The sequence below is a fragment of the Dendrobates tinctorius genome, unplaced genomic scaffold, assembly GCF_039654945.1.
Source record: "Dendrobates tinctorius isolate UK_male_01 unplaced genomic scaffold, ASM3965494v1 ptg000254l, whole genome shotgun sequence".
In the NCBI taxonomy this organism is placed as follows: Eukaryota; Metazoa; Chordata; class Amphibia; order Anura; family Dendrobatidae; genus Dendrobates; species Dendrobates tinctorius.
In genome coordinates, this window is record NW_027361921.1 from 4,164,566 (window position 1) to 4,185,166 (window position 20,601).

At 37.8% G+C, this 20,601-nt stretch overlaps 8 non-coding genes across 8 annotated transcripts; 1 reads left to right on the top strand and 7 right to left on the bottom strand.

Annotated features, from left to right (window-relative positions):
• Positions 1–725: 725 nt before the first annotated feature.
• TRNAT-AGU (transfer RNA threonine (anticodon AGU)) lies at positions 726–799 on the bottom strand. Its single transcript has one exon. It is a non-coding gene; the product is annotated as a tRNA-Thr (tRNA).
• A 556-nt stretch (positions 800–1,355) lies between these two features.
• TRNAS-GCU (transfer RNA serine (anticodon GCU)) lies at positions 1,356–1,437 on the top strand. The gene has a single exon. It is a non-coding gene; the product is annotated as a tRNA-Ser (tRNA).
• A 1,196-nt stretch (positions 1,438–2,633) lies between these two features.
• On the bottom strand, positions 2,634–2,707 carry TRNAT-AGU (transfer RNA threonine (anticodon AGU)). Its single transcript has one exon. It is a non-coding gene; the product is annotated as a tRNA-Thr (tRNA).
• Positions 2,708–6,394: 3,687 nt separating this feature from the next.
• TRNAT-AGU (transfer RNA threonine (anticodon AGU)) lies at positions 6,395–6,468 on the bottom strand. The gene has a single exon. It is a non-coding gene; the product is annotated as a tRNA-Thr (tRNA).
• Positions 6,469–10,122: 3,654 nt separating this feature from the next.
• On the bottom strand, positions 10,123–10,196 carry TRNAT-AGU (transfer RNA threonine (anticodon AGU)). Its single transcript has one exon. It is a non-coding gene; the product is annotated as a tRNA-Thr (tRNA).
• Positions 10,197–12,030: 1,834 nt separating this feature from the next.
• TRNAT-UGU (transfer RNA threonine (anticodon UGU)) lies at positions 12,031–12,104 on the bottom strand. The gene has a single exon. It is a non-coding gene; the product is annotated as a tRNA-Thr (tRNA).
• Positions 12,105–13,935: 1,831 nt separating this feature from the next.
• On the bottom strand, positions 13,936–14,009 carry TRNAT-UGU (transfer RNA threonine (anticodon UGU)). Its single transcript has one exon. It is a non-coding gene; the product is annotated as a tRNA-Thr (tRNA).
• A 3,608-nt stretch (positions 14,010–17,617) lies between these two features.
• TRNAT-UGU (transfer RNA threonine (anticodon UGU)) lies at positions 17,618–17,691 on the bottom strand. Its single transcript has one exon. It is a non-coding gene; the product is annotated as a tRNA-Thr (tRNA).
• Between the last annotated feature and the right edge of the window lie 2,910 nt (positions 17,692–20,601).

A 20,601-nucleotide genomic window follows, 5' to 3' on the forward strand; every position in this document is an offset into this window, starting at 1 on the left:
GATAAAGAAGGAAAAGGACTGCTGGCATTCAAATTCAAGATTTTCCATTTACTAAATAGGCTCTTTGACCAACTAAGACAAAGGACAAACAGGTGTGATACATTAGAAAGCCTGCTTAGAGAGTTAAACAGCCCTAAACTGAGATAAAGAAGGAAGAGGACTGCTGGCATTCAAATTCAAGATTTTCTGTTTACTAAACAGGCTCTTTGACCAACTAAGACAAAGGACAAACAGGTGTGATACATTAGAAAGCCTGCTTAGAGAGTTAAGAAGCCCCAAACTGACATAAAGAAAGAATAGCACTGCTGGCATTCAAATTCAAGATTTTCTGTTTACTAAACAGGCTCTTTGACCAACTAAGACAAAGGACAAATAGGTGTGATACATTAGAAAGCCTGCTTAGAGAGTTAAGAAGCCCCAAACTGACATAAAGAAAGAATAGCTGGCATTCAAATTCAAGATTTTCTGTTTACTAAACAGGCTCTTTGACCAACTAAGCCAAAGGACATAAAGGTGAGATACATTGGATAAACGGATTAGAGATGCATAGAAAGGATGCATTTCAAAACTAAATCAACTGGTTTTACATTGTCATGCTTGAAGGTATCTTTCTTCCTTTATATCTCTTAGGTAGAAGAGATTTTTAATCTCACAATTGCACTATCAGTCGCAAGTGAAACACCTATTTTTAAGATAGGAAGCTTCTTTGTGAGGAGATGAAAACAAGGCACTGCTGAGATTCGAACTCAGGATCTCCTGTTTACTAGACAGGCGCTTTAACCAACTAAGCCACAGCACCAGAAGATGGCATGCATTTGAAATCCAAGGAAGATTGAAGCACCAATCGAACATTCAACTGGTTAGCGCAGCAAAACAATATTGAGCTTGAGTTCCATTCCACGTAGAGCAGAAACATGGAATAAGATTTCAATCTCAGTCATAACACTTAAGAAGCCAAGTAAATTTTGAAGAGCATTCATTTAAAAGACTGACAAATTTACAGAAGCTGTATCGAGGACAAAGGCTTTGAAGTTTTGCAATTGAATGAGCCATCTTTTAGCACAGCTGAAATTTGGGACTTGTTTTGCTTCCAAGTTATGACACAGAATAGACAGATTGAAGAAATGCCATGGCAAAACCAAAAGGAGGAAAAATTATGACTAATTGATATTAAAAACCTCAGCACTGGTTCATTTCTGATAGAGTTTTCCCCAAGCTAACTTCAAACAACAGGCACTGTAGTTGACGAGATAAGGCAACTCTGACAAAAGCCAACATACAATCTTCAGTGAAAAAACACTGACTGGTAAAAACCCTCTCAACATCTTCCCACCTAAACGCACAGGCGCTATGTAGACGAGGTGGCCGAGTGGTTAAGGCGATGGACTGCTAATCCATTGTGCTCTGCATGCATGGGTTCGAATCCCATCCTCGTCGTATTAATCTGCTTTTTCTTTCGTTTTGAATGGATTGGTTTTCATTTTTAACCCAAGTGGTGGACACTTCAAGCATGAAAGTTTACAATACTCCTGTGCTGCTATCAAACTTTGCAGAGTCAGATCTGTAAATCCACTCGTTTTAATTTGTAAAGCTTGATGCCATCCTATATTCTGTAAAGAAAATTATATCCTCTAATTCCTTTTAAAGTGTTTCAACAGCAGAAAATTTTTTTTCTCAATTGCATTATATTAGGGCTGTGGGAAATTAATATTTGATTACAAACAAGAGTAAAAGTCCTCTTTTGGGGGTAAAAACCCACAAAATGAGATGAAGAATAGAAAGCACTGCTGACATTCAAAATCAAGATTTTCCTTTTACTAAATAGGCTCTTTGACCAACTAAGCCAAAGGACAAACAGGTGCGAAACATTAAAAAGCCTGCTTAGAGAGTTAAACAGCCCTAAACTGAGATAAAGAAGGAAAAGGACTGCTGGCATTCAAATTCAAGATTTTCCATTTACTAAATAGGCTCTTTGACCAACTAAGACAAAGGACAAACAGGTGTGATACATTAGAAAGCCTGCTTAGAGAGTTAAACAGCCCTAAACTGAGATAAAGAAGGAAGAGGACTGCTGGCATTCAAATTCAAGATTTTCTGTTTACTAAACAGGCTCTTTGACCAACTAAGACAAAGGACAAACAGGTGTGATAAATTAGAAAGCCTGCTTAGAGAGTTAAGAAGCCCCACACTGACATAAAGAAAGAATAGCACTGCTGGCATTCAAATTCAAGATTTTCTGTTTGCTAAACAGGCTCTTTGACCAACTAAGACAAAGGACAAATAGGTGTGATACATTAGAAAGCCTGCTTAGAGAGTTAAGAAGCCCCAAACTGACATAAAGAAAGAATAGCTGGCATTCAAATTCAAGATTTTCTGTTTACTAAACAGGCTCTTTGACCAACTAAGCCAAAGGACATAAAGGTGAGATACATTGGATAAACGGATTAGAGATGCATAGAAAGGATGCATTTCAAAACTAAATCAACTGGTTTTACATTGTCATGCTTGAAGCTATCTTTCTTCCTTTATATCTCTTAGGTAGAAGAGATTTTTAATCTCACAATTGCACTATCAGTCGCAAGTGAAACACCTATTTTTAAGATTGGAAGCTTCTTTGTGAGGAGATGAGAACAAGGCACTGCTGAGATTCGAACTCAGGATCTCCTGTTTACTAGACAGGCGCTTTAACCAACTAAGCCACAGCACCAGAAGATGGAATGCATTTGAAATCCAAGGAAGATTGAAGCACCAATCGAACATTCAACTGGTTAGCGCAGCAAAACAATATTGAGCTTGAGTTCCATTCCACGTAGAGCAGAAACATGGAATAACATTTCAATCTCAGTCATAACACTTAAGAAGCCAAGTAAATTTTGAAGAGGATTCATTTAAAAGACTGATAAATTTACAGAAGCTGTATCGAGGACAAAGGCTTTGAAGTTTTGCAATTGAATGAGCCATCTTTTAGCACAGCTGAAATTTGGGACTTGTTTTGCTTCCAGGTTATGACACAGAATAGACAGATTGAAGAAATGCCATGGCAAAACCAAAAGGAGGAAAAATTATGACTAATTGATATTAAAAACCTCAGCACTGGTTCATTTCTGATAGAGTTTTCCTCAAGCTAACTTCAAACAACAGGCACTGTAGTTGACGAGATAAGGCAACTCTGACAAAAGCCAACATACAATCTTCAGTGAAAAAACACTGACTGGTAAAAACCCTCTCAACATCTTCCCACCTAAACGCACGGGAGCTATGTAGACGAGGTGGCCGAGTGGTTAAGGTGATGGACTGCTAATCCATTGTGCTCTGCATGCATGGGTTCGAATCCCATCGTTGTCGGATTAATCTGCTTCTTCTTTCGTGTTGAATGGTTTGGTTTTCATTTTTAACCCAAGCGGTGGACACTTCAAGCATGAAAGTTTACAATACTCCTGTGCTGCAATCAAACTTTGCAGAGTCAGATCTGGAAATCCACTCGTTTTAATTTGTAAAGCTTGATGCCATCCTATATTCTGTAAATAAAATTATATCCTCTAATTCCTTTTAAAGTGTTTCAACAGCAGATAATTTTTTTTCTCAATTGCACTATATTAGGGCTGTGGGAAATTAATATTTGATGACAAACAAGAGTAAAAGTCCTCTTTTTGGGGTAAAAACCCAAAAAATGAGATGAAGAATAGAAAGCACTGCTGACATTCAAAATCAAGATTTTCCTTTTACTAAATAGGCTCTTTGACCAACTAAGCCAAAGGACAAACAGGTGCGAAGCATTAAAAAGCCTGCTTAGAGAGTTAAACAGCCCTAAACTGAGATAAAGAAGGAAAAGGACTGCTGGCATTCAAATTCAAGATTTTCCATTTACTAAATAGGCTCTTTGACCAACTAAGACAAAGGACAAACAGGTGTGATACATTAGAAAGCCTGCTTAGAGAGTTAAACAGCCCTAAACTGAGATAAAGAAGGAAGAGGACTGCTGGCATTCAAATTCAAGATTTTCTGTTTACTAAACAGGCTCTTTGACCAACTAAGACAAAGGACAAACAGGTGTGATAAATTAGAAAGCCTGCTTAGAGAGTTAAGAAGCCCCACACTGACATAAAGAAAGAATAGCACTGCTGGCATTCAAATTCAAGATTTTCTGTTTGCTAAACAGGCTCTTTGACCAACTAAGCCAAAGGACATAAAGGTGAGATACATTGGATAAACGGATTAGAGATGCATAGAAAGGAGGCATTTCAAAACTAAATCAACTGGTTTTACATTGTCATGCTTGAAGCCATCTTTCTTCCTTTATATCGCTTAGATAGAAGAGATTTTTAATCTCACAATTGCACTATCAGTCGCAAGTGAAACGCCTATTTTTAAGATAGGAAGCTTCTTTGTGAGGATATGAAAACAAGGCACTGCTGAGATTCGAACTCAAGATCTCCTGAGGATTACTCAGGATTCTCCTGTTTCTGCTCTACGTGGAATGGAACTCAAGCTCAATATTGTTTTGCTGCGCTAACCAGTTGAATGTTCGACAGGTGCTTTAACCAACTAAGCCACAGCACCAGAAGAAGGAATGCATTTGAAATCCAAGGAAGATTGAAGCACCAATCCAACATTCAACTGGTTAGCGCAGCAAAACAATATTGAGCTTGAGTTCCATTCCACGTAGAGCAGAAACATGGAATAAGATTTCAATCTCAGTCATAACACTTAAGAAGCCAAGTAAATTTTGAAGAGCATTCATTTAAAAGACTGACAAATTTACAGAAGCTGTATCGAGGACAAAGGCTTTGAAGTTTTGCAATTGAATGAGCCATCTTTTAGCACAGCTGAAATTTGGGACTTGTTTTGCTTCCAAGATATGACACAGAATAGATAGATTGAAGAAATGCCATGGCAAAACCAAAAGGAGGAAAAATTATGACTAATTGATATTAAAAACCTCAGCACTGGTTCATTTCTGATAGAGTTTTCCCCAAGCTAACTTCAAACAACAGGCACTGTAGTTGACGAGATAAGGCAACTCTGACAAAAGCCAACATCCAATCTTCAGTGAAAAAACACTGACTGGTAAAAACCCTCTCAACATCTTCCCACCTAAACGCACGGGTGCTATGTTGATGAGGTGGCTGAGTGGTTAAGGCGATGGACTGCTAATCCATTGTGCTCTGCATGCATGGGTTTGAATCCCATCCTCGTCGGATTAATCTGCTTCTTTTTTCGTGTTGAATGGTTTGGTTTTCATTTTTAACCCAAGTGGTGGACACTTCAAGCATGAAAGTTTACAATACTCCTGTGCTGCTATCAAACTTTGCAGAGTCAGATCTGTAAATCCACTCGTTTTAATTTGTAAAGCTTGATGCCATCCTATATTCTGTAAAGAAAATTATATCCTCTAATTCCTTTTAAAGTGTTTCAACAGCAGACAATTTTTTTTCTCAATTGCATTATATTAGGGCTGTGGGAAATTAATATTTGATTACAAACAAGAGTAAAAGTCCTCTTTTGGGGGTAAAAACCCACAAAATGAGATGAAGAATAGAAAGCACTGCTGACATTCAAAATCAAGATTTTCCTTTTACTAAATAGGCTCTTTGACCAACTAAGCCAAAGGACAAACAGGTGCGAAACATTAAAAAGCCTGCTTAGAGAGTTAAACAGCCCTAAACTGAGATAAAGAAGGAAAAGGACTGCTGGCATTCAAATTCAAGATTTTCCATTTACTAAATAGGCTCTTTGACCAACTAAGACAAAGGACAAACAGGTGTGATACATTAGAAAGCCTGCTTAGAGAGTTAAACAGCCCTAAACTGAGATAAAGAAGGAAGAGGACTGCTGGCATTCAAATTCAAGATTTTCTGTTTACTAAACAGGCTCTTTGACCAACTAAGACAAAGGACAAACAGGTGTGATACATTAGAAAGCCTGCTTAGAGAGTTAAGAAGCCCCAAACTGACATAAAGAAAGAATAGCACTGCTGGCATTCAAATTCAAGATTTTCTGTTTACTAAACAGGCTCTTTGACCAACTAAGACAAAGGACAAACAGGTGTGATACATTAGAAAGCCTGCTTAGAGAGTTAAGAAGCCCCAAACTGACATAAAGAAAGAATAGCTGGCATTCAAATTCAAGATTTTCTGTTTACTAAACAGGCTCTTTGACCAACTAAGCCAAAAGACATAAAGGTGAGATACATTGGATAAACGGATTAGAGATGCATAGAAAGGAGGCATTTCAAAACTAAATCAACTGGTTTTACATTGTCATGCTTGAAGCCATCTTTCTTCCTTTATATCTCTTAGATAGAAGAGATTTTTAATCTCACAATTGCACTATCAGCGGCAAGTGAAACACCTATTTGTAAGATAGGAAGCTTCTTTGTGAGGAGATGAGAACAAGGCACTGCTGAGATTCGAACTCAGGATCTCCTGTTTACTAGACAGGCGCTTTAACCAACTAAGCCACAGCACCAGAAGATGGCATGCATTTGAAATCCAAGGAAGATTGAAGCACCAATCGAACATTCAACTGGTTAGCGCAGCAAAACAATATTGAGCTTGAGTTCCATTCCACGTAGAGCAGAAACATGGAATAAGATTTCAATCTCAGTCATAACACTTAAGAAGCCAAGTAAATTTTGAAGAGCATTCATTTAAAAGACTGACAAATTTACAGAAGCTGTATCGAGGACAAAGGCTTTGAAGTTTTGCAATTGAATGAGCCATCTTTTAGCACAGCTGAAATTTGGGACTTGTTTTGCTTCCAAGTTATGACACAGAATAGACAGATTGAAGAAATGCCATGGCAAAACCAAAAGGAGGAAAAATTATGACTAATTGATATTAAAAACCTCAGCACTGGTTCATTTCTGATAGAGTTTTCCCCAAGCTAACTTCAAACAACAGGCACTGTAGTTGACGAGATAAGGCAACTCTGACAAAAGCCAACATCCAATCTTCAGTGAAAAAACACTGACTGGTAAAAACCCTCTCAACATCTTCCCACCTAAACGCACGGGTGCTATGTTGATGAGGTGGCTGAGTGGTTAAGGCGATGGACTGCTAATCCATTGTGCTCTGCATGCATGGGTTGGAATCCCATCCTCGTCGGATTAATCTGCTTCTTTTTTCGTGTTGAATGGTTTGGTTTTCATTTTTAACCCAAGTGGTGGACACTTCAAGCATGAAAGTTTACAATACTCCTGTGCTGCTATCAAACTTTGCAGAGTCAGATCTGTAAATCCACTCGTTTTAATTTGTAAAGCTTGATGCCATCCTATATTCTGTAAAGAAAATTATATCCTCTAATTCCTTTTAAAGTGTTTCAACAGCAGACAATTTTTTTTCTCAATTGCATTATATTAGGGCTGTGGGAAATTAATATTTGATTACAAACAAGAGTAAAAGTCCTCTTTTGGGGGTAAAAACCCACAAAATGAGATGAAGAATAGAAAGCACTGCTGACATTCAAAATCAAGATTTTCCTTTTACTAAATAGGCTCTTTGACCAACTAAGCCAAAGGACAAACAGGTGCGAAACATTAAAAAGCCTGCTTAGAGAGTTAAACAGCCCTAAACTGAGATAAAGAAGGAAAAGGACTGCTGGCATTCAAATTCAAGATTTTCCATTTACTAAATAGGCTCTTTGACCAACTAAGACAAAGGACAAACAGGTGTGATACATTAGAAAGCCTGCTTAGAGAGTTAAACAGCCCTAAACTGAGATAAAGAAGGAAGAGGACTGCTGGCATTCAAATTCAAGATTTTCTGTTTACTAAACAGGCTCTTTGACCAACTAAGACAAAGGACAAACAGGTGTGATACATTAGAAAGCCTGCTTAGAGAGTTAAGAAGCCCCAAACTGACATAAAGAAAGAATAGCACTGCTGGCATTCAAATTCAAGATTTTCTGTTTACTAAACAGGCTCTTTGACCAACTAAGACAAAGGACAAACAGGTGTGATACATTAGAAAGCCTGCTTAGAGAGTTAAGAAGCCCCAAACTGACATAAAGAAAGAATAGCACTGCTGGCATTCAAATTCAAGATTTTCTGTTTACTAAACAGGCTCTTTGACCAACTAAGACAAAGGACAAACAGGTGTGATACATTAGAAAGCCTGCTTAGAGAGTTAAGAAGCCCCAAACTGACATAAAGAAAGAATAGCTGGCATTCAAATTCAAGATTTTCTGTTTACTAAACAGGCTCTTTGACCAACTAAGCCAAAAGACATAAAGGTGAGATACATTGGATAAACGGATTAGAGATCTTTAACCAACTAAGCCACAGCACCAGAAGATGGCATGCATTTGAAATCCAAGGAAGATTGAAGCACCAATCGAACATTCAACTGGTTAGCGCAGCAAAACAATATTGAGCTTGAGTTCCATTCCACGTAGAGCAGAAACATGGAATAAGATTTCAATCTCAGTCATAACACTTAAGAAGCCAAGTAAATTTTGAAGAGCATTCATTTAAAAGACTGACAAATTTACAGAAGCTGTATCGAGGACAAAGGCTTTGAAGTTTTGCAATTGAATGAGCCATCTTTTAGCACAGCTGAAATTTGGGACTTGTTTTGCTTCCAAGTTATGACACAGAATAGACAGATTGAAGAAATGCCATGGCAAAACCAAAAGGAGGAAAAATTATGACTAATTGATATTAAAAACCTCAGCACTGGTTCATTTCTGATAGAGTTTTCCCCAAGCTAACTTCAAACAACAGGCACTGTAGTTGACGAGATAAGGCAACTCTGACAAAAGCCAACATCCAATCTTCAGTGAAAAAACACTGACTGGTAAAAACCCTCTCAACATCTTCCCACCTAAACGCACGGGTGCTATGTTGATGAGGTGGCTGAGTGGTTAAGGCGATGGACTGCTAATCCATTGTGCTCTGCATGCATGGGTTTGAATCCCATCCTCGTCGGATTAATCTGCTTCTTTTTTCGTGTTGAATGGTTTGGTTTTCATTTTTAACCCAAGTGGTGGACACTTCAAGCATGAAAGTTTACAATACTCCTGTGCTGCTATCAAACTTTGCAGAGTCAGATCTGTAAATCCACTCGTTTTAATTTGTAAAGCTTGATGCCATCCTATATTCTGTAAAGAAAATTATATCCTCTAATTCCTTTTAAAGTGTTTCAACAGCAGACAATTTTTTTTCTCAATTGCATTATATTAGGGCTGTGGGAAATTAATATTTGATTACAAACAAGAGTAAAAGTCCTCTTTTGGGGGTAAAAACCCACAAAATGAGATGAAGAATAGAAAGCACTGCTGACATTCAAAATCAAGATTTTCCTTTTACTAAATAGGCTCTTTGACCAACTAAGCCAAAGGACAAACAGGTGCGAAACATTAAAAAGCCTGCTTAGAGAGTTAAACAGCCCTAAACTGAGATAAAGAAGGAAAAGGACTGCTGGCATTCAAATTCAAGATTTTCCATTTACTAAATAGGCTCTTTGACCAACTAAGACAAAGGACAAACAGGTGTGATACATTAGAAAGCCTGCTTAGAGAGTTAAACAGCCCTAAACTGAGATAAAGAAGGAAGAGGACTGCTGGCATTCAAATTCAAGATTTTCTGTTTACTAAACAGGCTCTTTGACCAACTAAGACAAAGGACAAACAGGTGTGATACATTAGAAAGCCTGCTTAGAGAGTTAAGAAGCCCCAAACTGACATAAAGAAAGAATAGCACTGCTGGCATTCAAATTCAAGATTTTCTGTTTACTAAACAGGCTCTTTGACCAACTAAGACAAAGGACAAACAGGTGTGATACATTAGAAAGCCTGCTTAGAGAGTTAAGAAGCCCCAAACTGACATAAAGAAAGAATAGCTGGCATTCAAATTCAAGATTTTCTGTTTACTAAACAGGCTCTTTGACCAACTAAGCCAAAAGACATAAAGGTGAGATACATTGGATAAACGGATTAGAGATGCATAGAAAGGAGGCATTTCAAAACTAAATCAACTGGTTTTACATTGTCATGCTTGAAGCCATCTTTCTTCCTTTATATCTCTTAGATAGAAGAGATTTTTAATCTCACAATTGCACTATCAGTGGCAAGTGAAACACCTATTTTTAAGATAGGAAGCTTCTTTGTGAGGAGATGAGAACAAGGCACTGCTGAGATTCGAACTCAGGATCTCCTGTTTACTAGACAGGCGCTTTAACCAACTAAGCCACAGCACCAGAAGATGGCATGCATTTGAAATCCAAGGAAGATTGAAGCACCAATCGAACATTCAACTGGTTAGCGCAGCAAAACAATATTGAGCTTGAGTTCCATTCCACGTAGAGCAGAAACATGGAATAAGATTTCAATCTCAGTCATAACACTTAAGAAGCCAAGTAAATTTTGAAGAGCATTCATTTAAAAGACTGACAAATTTACAGAAGCTGTATCGAGGACAAAGGCTTTGAAGTTTTGCAATTGAATGAGCCATCTTTTAGCACAGCTGAAATTTGGGACTTGTTTTGCTTCCAAGTTATGACACAGAATAGACAGATTGAAGAAATGCCATGGCAAAACTAAAAGGAGGAAAAATTATGACTAATTGATATTAAAAACCTCAGCACTGGTTCATTTCTGATAGAGTTTTCCCCAAGCTAACTTCAAACAACAGGCACTGTAGTTGACGAGATAAGGCAACTCTGACAAAAGCCAACATACAATCTTCAGTGAAAAAACACTGACTGGTAAAAACCCTCTCAACATCTTCCCACCTAAACGCACAGGCGCTATGTAGACAAGGTGGCCGAGTGGTTAAGGCGATGGACTGCTAATCCATTGTGCTCTGCATGCATGGGTTCGAATCCCATCGTCGTCGGATTAATCTGCTTCTTCTTTCGTGTTGAATGGTTTGGTTTTCATTTTTAACCCAAGCGGTGGACACTTCAAGCATGAAAGTTTACAATACTCCTGTGCTGCTATCAAACTTTGCAGAGTCAGATCTGTAAATCCACTCGTTTTAATTTGTAAAGCTTGATGCCATCCTATATTCTGTAAAGAAAATTATATCCTCTAATTCCTTTTAAAGTGTTTCAACAGCAGACAATTTTTTTTCTCAATTGCACTATATTAGGGCTGTGGGAAATTAATATTTGATGACAAACAAGAGTAAAAGTCCTCTTTTTGGGGTAAAAACCCACAAAATGAGATGAAGAATAGAAAGCACTGCTGACATTCAAAATCAAGATTTTCCTTTTACTAAATAGGCTCTTTGACCAACTAAGCCAAAGGACAAACAGGTGCGAAACATTAAAAAGCCTGCTTAGAGAGTTAAACAGCCCTAAACTGAGATAAAGAAGGAAAAGGACTGCTGGCATTCAAATTCAAGATTTTCCATTTACTAAATAGGCTCTTTGACCAACTAAGACAAAGGACAAAGAGGTGTGATACATTAGAAAGCCTGCTTAGAGAGTTAAACAGCCCTAAACTGAGATAAAGAAGGAAGAGGACTGCTGGCATTCAAATTCAAGATTTTCTGTTTACTAAACAGGCTCTTTGACCAACTAAGACAAAGGACAAACAGGTGTGATACATTAGAAAGCCTGCTTAGAGAGTTAAGAAGCCCCAAACTGACATAAAGAAAGAATAGCACTGCTGGCATTCAAATTCAAGATTTTCTGTTTACTAAACAGGCTCTTTGACCAACTAAGACAAAGGACAAACAGGTGTGATACATTAGAAAGCCTGCTTAGAGAGTTAAGAAGCCCCAAACTGACATAAAGAAAGAATAGCTGGCATTCAAATTCAAGATTTTCTGTTTACTAAACAGGCTCTTTGACCAACTAAGCCAAAGGACATAAAGGTGAGATACATTGGATAAACGGATTAGAGATGCATAGAAAGGATGCATTTCAAAACTAAATCAACTGGTTTTACATTGTCATGCTTGAAGCTATCTTTCTTCCTTTATATCTCTTAGGTAGAAGAGATTTTTAATCTCACAATTGCACTATCAGTCGCAAGTGAAACACCTATTTTTAAGATTGGAAGCTTCTTTGTGAGGAGATGAAAACAAGGCACTGCTGAGATTCGAACTCAGGATCTCCTGTTTACAAGACAGGCGCTTTAACCAACTAAGCCACAGCACCAGAAGATGGCATGCATTTGAAATCCAAGGAAGATTGAAGCACCAATCGAACATTCAACTGGTTAGCGCAGCAAAACAATATTGAGCTTGAGTTCCATTCCACGTAGAGCAGAAACATGGAATAACATTTCAATCTCAGTCATAACACTTAAGAAGCCAAGTAAATTTTGAAGAGGATTCATTTAAAAGACTGACAAATTTACAGAAGCTGTATCGAGGACAAAGGCTTTGAAGTTTTGCAATTGAATGAGCCATCTTTTAGCACAGCTGAAATTTGGGACTTGTTTTGCTTCCAGGTTATGACACAGAATAGACAGATTGAAGAAATGCCATGGCAAAACCAAAAGGAGGAAAAATTATGACTAATTGATATTAAAAACCTCAGCACTGGTTCATTTCTGATAGAGTTTTCCTCAAGCTAACTTCAAACAACAGGCACTGTAGTTGACGAGATAAGGCAACTCTGACAAAAGCCAACATACAATCTTCAGTGAAAAAACACTGACTGGTAAAAACCCTCTCAACATCTTCCCACCTAAACGCACGGGCGCTATGTAGATGAGGTGGCCGAGTGGTTAAGGTGATGGACTGCTAATCCATTGTGCTCTGCATGCATGGGTTCGAATCCCATCGTCGTCGGATTAATCTGCTTCTTCTTTCGTGTTGAATGGTTTGGTTTTCATTTTTAACCCAAGCGGTGGACACTTCAAGCATGAAAGTTTACAATACTCCTGTGCTGCAATCAAACTTTGCAGAGTCAGATCTGTAAATCCACTCGTTTTAATTTGTAAAGCTTGATGCCATCCTATATTCTGTAAATAAAATTATATCCTCTAATTCCTTTTAAAGTGTTTCAACAGCAGATAATTTTTTTTCTCAATTGCACTATATTAGGGCTGTGGGAAATTAATATTTGATGACAAACAAGAGTAAAAGTCCTCTTTTTGGGCTAAAAACCCAAAAAATGAGATGAAGAATAGAAAGCACTGCTGACATTCAAAATCAAGATTTTCCTTTTACTAAATAGGCTCTTTGACCAACTAAGCCAAAGGACAAACAGGTGCGAAGCATTAAAAAGCCTGCTTAGAGAGTTAAACAGCCCTAAACTGAGATAAAGAAGGAAAAGGACTGCTGGCATTCAAATTCAAGATTTTCCATTTACTAAATAGGCTCTTTGCCCAACTAAGACAAAGGTCAAACAGGTGTGATACATTAGAAAGCCTGCTTAGAGAGTTAAACAGCCCTAAACTGAGATAAAGAAGGAAGAGGACTGCTGGCATTCAAATTCAAGATTTTCTGTTTACTAAACAGGCTCTTTGACCAACTAAGACAAAGGACAAACAGGTGTGATACATTAGAAAGCCTGCTTAGAGAGTTAAGAAGCCCCAAACTGACATAAAGAAAGAATAGCACTGCTGGCATTCAAATTCAAGATTTTCTGTTTACTAAACAGGCTCTTTGACCAACTAAGACAAAGGACAAATAGGTGTGATACATTAGAAAGCCTGCTTAGAGAGTTAAGAAGCCCCAAACTGACATAAAGAAAGAATAGCTGGCATTCAAATTCAAGATTTTCTGTTTACTAAACAGGCTCTTTGACCAACTAAGCCAAAGGACATAAAGGTGAGATACATTGGATAAACGGATTAGAGATGCATAGAAAGGATGCATTTCAAAACTAAATCAACTGGTTTTACATTGTCATGCTTGAAGGTATCTTTCTTCCTTTATATCTCTTAGGTAGAAGAGATTTTTAATCTCACAATTGCACTATCAGTCGCAAGTGAAACACCTATTTTTAAGATTGGAAGCTTCTTTGTGAGATGAAAACAAGACACTGCTGAGATTCGAACTCAGGATCTCCTGTTTACAAGACAGGCGCTTTAACCAACTAAGCCACAGCACCAGAAGATGGCATGCATTTGAAATCCAAGGAAGATTGAAGCACCAATCGAACATTCAACTGGTTAGCGCAGCAAAACAATATTGAGCTTGAGTTCCATTCCACGTAGAGCAGAAACATGGAATAACATTTCAATCTCAGTCATAACACTTAAGAAGCCAAGTAAATTTTGAAGAGGATTCATTTAAAAGACTGACAAATTTACAGAAGCTGTATCGAGGACAAAGGCTTTGAAGTTTTGCAATTGAATGAGCCATCTTTTAGCACAGCTGAAATTTGGGACTTGTTTTGCTTCCAGGTTATGACACAGAATAGACAGATTGAAGAAATGCCATGGCAAAACCAAAAGGAGGAAAAATTATGACTAATTGATATTAAAAACCTCAGCACTGGTTCATTTCTGATAGAGTTTTCCTCAAGCTAACTTCAAACAACAGGCACTGTAGTTGACGAGATAAGGCAACTCTGACAAAAGCCAACATACAATCTTCAGTGAAAAAACACTGACTGGTAAAAACCCTCTCAACATCTTCCCACCTAAACGCACGGGCGCTATGTAGACGAGGTGGCCGAGTGGTTAAGGTGATGGACGGCTAATCCATTGTGCTCTGCATGCATGGGTTCGAATCCCATCGTCGTCGGATTAATCTGCTTCTTCTTTCGTGTTGAATGGTTTGGTTTTCATTTTTAACCCAAGCGGTGGACACTTCAAGCATGAAAGTTTACAATACTCCTGTGCTGCAATCAAACTTTGCAGAGTCAGATCTGTAAATCCACTCGTTTTAATTTGTAAAGCTTGATGCCATCCTATATTCTGTAAATAAAATTATATCCTCTAATTCCTTTTAAAGTGTTTCAACAGCAGATAATTTTTTTTCTCAATTGCACTATATTAGGGCTGTGGGAAATTAATATTTGATGACAAACAAGAGTAAAAGTCCTCTTTTTGGGGTAAAAACCCAAAAAATGAGATGAAGAATAGAAAGCACTGCTGACATTCAAAATCAAGATTTTCCTTTTACTAAATAGGCTCTTTGACCAACTAAGCCAAAGGACAAACAGGTGCGAAGCATTAAAAAGCCTGCTTAGAGAGTTAAACAGCCCTAAACTGAGATAAAGAAGGAAAAGGACTGCTGGCATTCAAATTCAAGATTTTCCATTTACTAAATAGGCTCTTTGACCAACTAAGACAAAGGACAAACAGGTGTGATACATTAGAAAGCCTGCTTAGAGAGTTAAACAGCCCTAAACTGAGATAAAGAAGGAAGAGGACTGCTGGCATTCAAATTCAAGATTTTCTGTTTACTAAACAGGCTCTTTGACCAACTAAGACAAAGGACAAACAGGTGTGATAAATTAGAAAGCCTGCTTAGAGAGTTAAGAAGCCCCACACTGACATAAAGAAAGAATAGCACTGCTGGCATTCAAATTCAAGATTTTCTGTTTGCTAAACAGGCTCTTTGACCAACTAAGCCAAAGGACATAAAGGTGAGATACATTGGATAAACGGATTAGAGATGCATAGAAAGGAGGCATTTCAAAACTAAATCAACTGGTTTTACATTGTCATGCTTGAAGCCATCTTTCTTCCTTTATATCGCTTAGATAGAAGAGATTTTTAATCTCACAATTGCACTCATCTCAGTCGCAAGTGAAACACCTATTTTTAAGATAGGAAGCTTCTTTGTGAGGATATGAAAACAAGGCACTGCTGAGATTCGAACTCCGGATCTCCTGTTTACTAGACAGGCGCTTTAACCAACTAAGCCACAGCACCAGAAGATGGAATGCATTTGAAATCCAAGGAAGATTGAAGCACCAATCGAACATTCAACTGGTTAGCGCAGCAAAACAATATTGAGCTTGAGTTCCATTCCACGTAGAGCAGAAACATGGAATAAGATTTAAATCTCAGTCATAACACTTAAGAAGCCAAGTAAATTTTGAAGAGCATTCATTTAAAAGACTGACAAATTTACAGAAGCTGTATCGAGGACAAAGGCTTTGAAGTTTTGCAATTGAATGAGCCATCTTTTAGCACAGCTGAAATTTGGGACTTGTTTTTCTTCCAAGTTATGACACAGAATAGACAGATTGAAGAAATGCCATGGCAAAACCAAAAGGAGGAAAAATTATGACTAATTGATATTAAAAACCTCAGCACTGGTTCATTTCTGATAGAGTTTTCCCCAAGCTAACTTCAAACAACAGGCACTGTAGTTGACGAGATAAGGCAACTCTGACAAAAGCCAACATCCAATCTTCAGTGAAAAAACACTGACTGGTAAAAACCCTCTCAACATCTTCCCACCTAAACGCACAGGTGCTATGTTGATGAGGTGGCTGAGTGGTTAAGGCGATGGACTGCTAATCCATTGTGCTCTGCATGCATGGGTTCGAATCCCATCCTCGTCGGATTAATCTGCTTCTTTTTTCGTGTTGAATGGTTTGGTTTTCATTTTTAACCCAAGTGGTGGACACTTCAAGCATGAAAGTTTACAATACTCCTGTGCTGCTATCAAACTTTGCAGAGTCAGATCTGTAAATCCACTCGTTTTAATTTGTAAAGCTTGATGCCATCCTATATTCTGTAAAGAAAATTATATCCTCTAATTCCTTTTAAAGTGTTTCAACAGCAGACAATTTTTTTTCTCAATTGCATTATATTAGGGCTGTGGGAAATTAATATTTGATTACAAACAAGAGTAAAAGTCCTCTTTTGGGGGTAAAAACCCACAAAATGAGATGAAGAATAGAAAGCACTGCTGACATTCAAAATCAAGATTTTCCTTTTACTAAATAGGCTCTTTGACCAACTAAGCCAAAGGACAAACAGGTGCGAAACATTAAAAAGCCTGCTTAGAGAGTTAAACAGCCCTAAACTGAGATAAAGAAGGAAAAGGACTGCTGGCATTCAAATTCAAGATTTTCCATTTACTAAATAGGCTCTTTGACCAACTAAGACAAAGGACAAACAGGTGTCATACATTAGAAAGCCTGCTTAGAGAGTTAAACAGCCCTAAACTGAGATAAAGAAGGAAGAGGACTGCTGGCATTCAAATTCAAGATTTTCTGTTTACTAAACAGGCTCTTTGACCAACTAAGACAAAGGACAAACAGGTGTGATACATTAGAAAGCCTGCTTAGAGAGTTAAGAAGCCCCAAACTGACATAAAGAAAGAATAGCACTGCTGGCATTCAAATTCAAGATTTTCTGTTTACTAAACAGGCTCTTTGACCAACTAAGACAAAGGACAAACAGGTGTGATACATTAGAAAGCCTGCTTAGAGAGTTAAGAAGCCCCAAACTGACATAAAGAAAGAATAGCTGGCATTCAAATTCAAGATTTTCTGTTTACTAAACAGGCTCTTTGACCAACTAAGCCAAAGGACATAAAGGTGAGATACATTGGATAAACGGATTAGAGATGCATAGAAAGGATGCATTTCAAAACTAAATCAACTGGTTTTACATTGTCATGCTTGAAGCTATCTTTCTTCCTTTATATCTCTTAAGTAGAAGAGATTTTTAATCTCACAATTGCACTATCAGTCGCAAGTGAAACACCTATATTTAAGATTGGAAGCTTCTTTGTGAGGAGATGAAAACAAGGCACTGCTGAGATTCGAACTCAGGATCTCCTGTTTACAAGACAGGCGCTTTAACCAACTAAGCCACAGCACCAGAAGATGGCATGCATTTGAAATCCAAGGAAGATTGAAGCACCAATCGAACATTCAACTGGTTAGCGCAGCAAAACAATATTGAGCTTGAGTTCCATTCCACGTAGAGCAGAAACATGGAATAACATTTCAATCTCAGTCATAACACTTAAGAAGCCAAGTAAATTTTGAAGAGGATTCATTTAAAAGACTGACAAATTTACAGAAGCTGTATCGAGGACAAAGGCTTTGAAGTTTTGCAATTGAATGAGCCATCTTTTAGCACAGCTGAAATTTGGGACTTGTTTTGCTTCCAGGTTATGACACAGAATAGACAGATTGAAGAAATGCCATGGCAAAACCAAAAGGAGGAAAAATTATGACTAATTGATATTAAAAACCTCAGCACTGGTTCATTTCTGATAGAGTTTTCCTCAAGCTAACTTCAAACAACAGGCACTGTAGTTGACGAGATAAGGCAACTCTGACAAAAGCCAACATACAATCTTCAGTGAAAAAACACTGACTGGTAAAAACCCTCTCAACATCTTCCCACCTAAACGCACGGGCGCTATGTAGACGAGGTGGCCGAGTGGTTAAGGTGATGGACTGCTAATCCATTGTGCTCTGCATGCATGGGTTCGAATCCCATCGTCGTCGGATTAATCTGCTTCTTCTTTCGTGTTGAATGGTTTGGTTTTCATTTTTAACCCAAGCGGTGGACACTTCAAGCATGAAAGTTTACAATACTCCTGTGCTGCAATCAAACTTTGCAGAGTCAGATCTGTAAATCCACTCGTTTTAATTTGTAAAGCTTGATGCCATCCTATATTCTGTAAATAAAATTATATCCTCTAATTCCTTTTAAAGTGTTTCAACAGCAGAGAATTTTTTTTCTCAATTGCACTATATTAGGGCTGTGGGAAATTAATATTTGATGACAAACAAGAGTAAAAGTCCTCTTTTTGGGGTAAAAACCCACAAAATGAGATGAAGAATAGAAAGTACTGCTGACATTCAAAATCAAGATTTTCCTTTTACTAAATAGGCTCTTTGACCAACTAAGCCAAAGGACAAACAGGTGCAAAACATTAAAAAGCCTGCTTAGAGAGTTAAACAGCCCTAAACTGAGATAAAGAAGAAAAAATACTGCTGGCATTCAAATTCAAGATTTTCCATTTACTAAAAAGGCTCTTTGACCAACTAAGACAAAGGACAAACAGGTGTGATACATTAGAAAGCCTGCTTAGAGAGTTAAACAGCCCTAAACTGAGATAAAGAAGGAAGAGGACTGCTGGCATTCAAATTCAAGATTTTCTGTTTACTAAACAGGCTCTTTGACCAACTAAGACAAAGGACAAACAGGTGTGATACATTAGAAAGCCTGCTTAGAGAGTTAAGAAGCCCCAAACTGACATAAAGAAAGAATAGCACTGCTGGCATTCAAATTCAAGATTTTCTGTTTACTAAACAGGCTCTTTGACCAACTAAGCCAAAAGACATAAAGGTGAGATACATTGGATAAACGGATTAGAGATGCATAGAAAGGAGGCATTTCAAAACTAAATCAACTGGTTTTACATTGTCATGCTTGAAGCCATCTTTCTTCCTTTATATCTCTTAGGTAGAAGAGATTGTTAATCTCACAATTGCACTATCAGTGGCAAGTGAAACACCTATTTTTAAGATAGGAAGCTTCTTTGTGAGGAGATGAGAACAAGGCACTGCTGAGATTCAAACTCAGGATCTCCTGTTTACTAGACAGGCGCTTTAACCAACTAAGCCACAGCACCAGAAGATGGAATGCATTTGAAATCCAAGGAAGATTGAAGCACCAATCGAACATTCAACTGGTTAGCGCAGCAAAACAATATTGAGCTTGAGTTCCATTCCACGTAGAGCAGAAACATGGAATAACATTTCAATCTCAGTCATAACACTTAAGAAGCCAAGTAAATTTTGAAGAGGATTCATTTAAAAGACTGACAAATTTACAGAAGCTGTATCGAGGTCAAAGGCTTTGAAGTTTTGCAATTGAATGAGCCATCTTTTAGCACAGCTGAAATTTGGGACTTGTTTTGCTTCCAGGTTATGACACAGAATAGACAGATTGAAGAAATGCCATGGCAAAACCAAAAGGAGGAAAAATTATGACTAATTGATATTAAAAACCTCAGCACTGGTTCATTTCTGATAGAGTTTTCCTCAAGCTAACTTCAAACAACAGGCACTGTAGTTGACGAGATAAGGCAACTCTGACAAAAGCCAACATACAATCTTCAGTGAAAAAACACTGACTGGTAAAAACCCTCTCAACATCTTCCCACCTAAACACACAGGTGCTATGTAGAAGAAGTGGCCGAGTGGAAGTGGCCGAGTGGTTAAGGCGATGGACTGCTAATCCGTTGTGCTCTGCATGCATGGGTTCGAATCCCATCCTCGTCGGATTAATCTGCTTCTTCTTTCGTGTTGAATGGTTTGGTTTTCATTTTTAACCCAAGCGGTGGACACTTCAAGCATGAAAGTTTACAATACTCCTGTGCTGCTATCAAACTTTGCAGAGTCAGATCTGTAAATCCACTGGTTTTAATTTGTAAAGCTTGATGCCATCCTATATTCTGTAAAGAAAATTATATCCTCTAATTCCTTTTAAAGTGTTTCAACAGCAGACAATTTTTTTTCTCAATTGCACTATATTAGGGCTGTGGGAAATTAATATTTGATGACAAACAAGAGTAAAAGTCCTCTTTTTGGGGTAAAAATCCACAAAATGAGATGAAGAATAGAAAGCACTGCTGACATTCAAAATCAAGATTTTCCTTTTACTAAATAGGCTCTTTGACCAACTAAGCCAAAGGACAAACAGGTGCGAAACATTAAAAAGCCTGCTTAGAGAGTTAAACAGCCCTAAACTGAGATAAAGAAGGAAAAG